Genomic DNA, 3,106 nt, shown 5'->3' on the forward strand with positions numbered 1-3,106 from the left:
CCAGGACAGGCTCCAAAGCCACAGAGAAACCCTGTCTCGAAAAACCAAAATAAATAAATAAATAAATAAATAAATAAATAAATAAATAAATAAAAGACAGAGACAACGGAAGCATGGATGACTTACATATTCTCTCTCTGTGTATGTGTGTGCGTGTGCACGTGTGCACACGCACACACATGTGCTTGTGTGCATGTGAATATGTAGGTAGGAATGTATAATGAGTGAGGTGCCCACAGAGCCTAGAAGAGGGCCTCAGATTTCCTGGAGCCACCCAGGAAGGAGCTGGGCACTGAACTCTGACCTCTGTAAAAACAGAACATACTCTTAGCCACTGAGCCGTCTCTCCAACCCTGCCAAACTTACCTTAATAAAGCTGGAAGGAAAGCAAAGAACCACTTGAGCCTCCTTGCTTTTTTCAGAGTCAATGCAGTTCTAAAGAGTTTGAGTTTTCAAAAGGGAGTGGAGGGGTTACTAAGTGGTGTCAGGATTAATGAGGCTATAGCTTCACAGAGAAAGCTGAGCATAGTAATTAGAATAAATGACATCCCCAAGGCCACACAGTAAGGGGTGAATGGAAAGTTGAACCTAAGCCTATGAGGCACAGCGAGGTGACTGCAGCAGAATGGAAATATCGACAACCTCCCCACAGGGCTGTGGAAGGAGAGTGATGTGACTTCCAGAAGGTGCCGGATGGTAGTGGGTACTTACCTATGAGGCCCTCTCTCCCTCTCTCTGCCACAAGACACAACCTCATAATCACCCAACTTGATCCAAGAAGACAACACTGGCACACTTAAGGATGGATAAAACCCTATGCCAGTTATTTAATTTGAGACTCAAGCCAACCCTGGGAGGTAGATATTATCCTTGTTTTCCAGAGGAAGAAAGACAACTTGGAGCATAAATGGGCCATTCTGCTCAGGAGCAATACTCTGGGTTTGAACTGAGTCCTGAATACCCACTAAGGCCTGTGAAACCTAGTCATTTTCTGGAGCGAAGAGTGAGCCTTGAGCTGCAGTAGCATAGGCAGGCTGTGGATTTGCTGGGACCAGGGTGGAGAGGGAGGACTGCATGCAGATGCTCTTTTCAACTGCTATAGTAGAAATGTGTTGTCCGAGGAAGGAGAAGCTGAAGTGAGGCTGTGGGATCCTGTGTACCTATGATGTAACCATCTGCAAAATAACCACGTTCACGCCTCGTGAGACCACCTGCTTCCAGAAACACCCAACCATGGACTATCCATCACATGTACACAGTGAAGCCTAAGAGATGGTTGTCTCTGTGCTGAAGATCTGTGACTTTTTTCCTCTACCTATTCCCTAAACAATATGTCACAGTTATTTACATAGCCTACACATTGAGCCAGGCATTATAAAGCAACCTAGAAGATATAAAACATGTGGAAAAATGCTCATAGGTTCTATGTAAACATGACACCATTGGCCACAGGAGCGCCTACAGATTTTTGGTACCTTTGAGGCGCTAGAAACAATCACTTATAGATAATGAAAGAGCAATGTATTCTTTTATAAGGATGGTGTAACTGAAGCTCACAAACAGTTTAAGTGTCCTGCTAGAGGTGAGATAACTAGCAAGTGGAGCCACAGGACAAAACCAGGGACTCTCTCATGTATGTGCGTTCAGTGGCCTAATCAGTTAGTACGTGTACTTATATAGCAAGTGTGTACTGACACACACCCGAATTTTTTTGTTGTAGTTTTGTTTTTTGCTTTTCCAGACAGAGCTTCTCTGTGTCACAGTTGTCCTTAAACTAGTTCTATAGCCCAGACTGGCCTTGAACTCAGAGACCCATCTGCCTCTGCCTCCTAAGCTGGAACTAAAGGTGTTCACCATTTGCCCAGCCTTAAAACCTGTTTTAAGCTAACATAAAAATCCATGGGCTCCATGACGGCATCTCGTACAGATGTCATCTAGTCCTCCCAGAATGACTATATTCTATTTATTTATTTATTTATTTATTAATTATGTATACAATATTCTGTCTGTATGCCTGAAGGCCAGAAGAGGGCGCCAGACCTCTTTACAGATGGTTGTGAGCCACCATGTGGTTGCTGGGAATTGAACTCAGGACCTTTGGAAGATCAGGCAATGCTCTTAACCACTGAGCCATTTCTCCAGCCCCATGACTATATTCTTTAAGTGCATTTCACACTTACAAACAAGTTAAGCCTTCACCTTATTGGAAGAAAAGCCAGATGCTTTTTTTTACTTGAGTAAAAATATCTGCAAAACATATGCTTGTTGTTCTAGGTAAATCAAACCACTGCTATCTCTGCACTTGTGCGAGTTCTGACTGCGGTCCTAATAAAAGCATTGCAAACACAAGCTCCCACCCTTCCCAGCCTGCTGAACTGGCATGGTCTACCTCGCAGCGAATTCAGTTTTCTGCTTCCATTACTTTCATATTTGCAAATAGTTCCAAAATTTGAAACGCACAGCTGCTACTCCCAAAAAGGAAACTTAAAAATAATCCATGAGTTAAAAGAGCTACCTACACCACTGAAAGAAACAACTGGAACAGATGTTATAGTTCACTTCTCTGTTGTGAAAACATAGACCAAAAGCAACTCGAGAAGGAAAAGGTTTATTCACCTTACAGGGTACAGTCCGTCATAGAGGGAAGCCAGGGCAGACGCTCGTCACAGGAGCTTGAAGCACAGAACATAGAGGAACACTGCTTACTGGCTTGCTTCAATGCTAGACTGTTTTATGACGTCTAGGAAAGAAGGTTTGGTGGGAAAGAGCTCTCTGGATGTTTCTCCAGCATTACAGAAACACCAAGTTTTGCCGGGCGTTGGTGGCACAAGCCTTTAATCCCAGCAATTGGGAGGCAGAGGCAGGCGGATCTCTGTGAGTTCAAGACCAGCCTGGTCTACAAGAGATAGTTCCAGGACAGGCTCCAAAACCACAGAGAAACCCTGTCTTGAAAAACCAAGAAAGAAAAAAAAAGAAACACCAAGTTTTCCCAACCATAAAAAAAAAAGGAAAAAGGCCGGGCGGTGGTGGCGCACGCCTTTAATCCCAGCACTCGGGAGGCAGAGGCAGGCGGACCTCCGTGAGTTCGAGACCAGCCTGGTCTACA

Source organism: Microtus ochrogaster, unplaced genomic scaffold (genome assembly GCF_000317375.1).
Source record: "Microtus ochrogaster isolate Prairie Vole_2 unplaced genomic scaffold, MicOch1.0 UNK1, whole genome shotgun sequence".
Taxonomy (NCBI): domain Eukaryota; kingdom Metazoa; phylum Chordata; class Mammalia; order Rodentia; family Cricetidae; genus Microtus; species Microtus ochrogaster.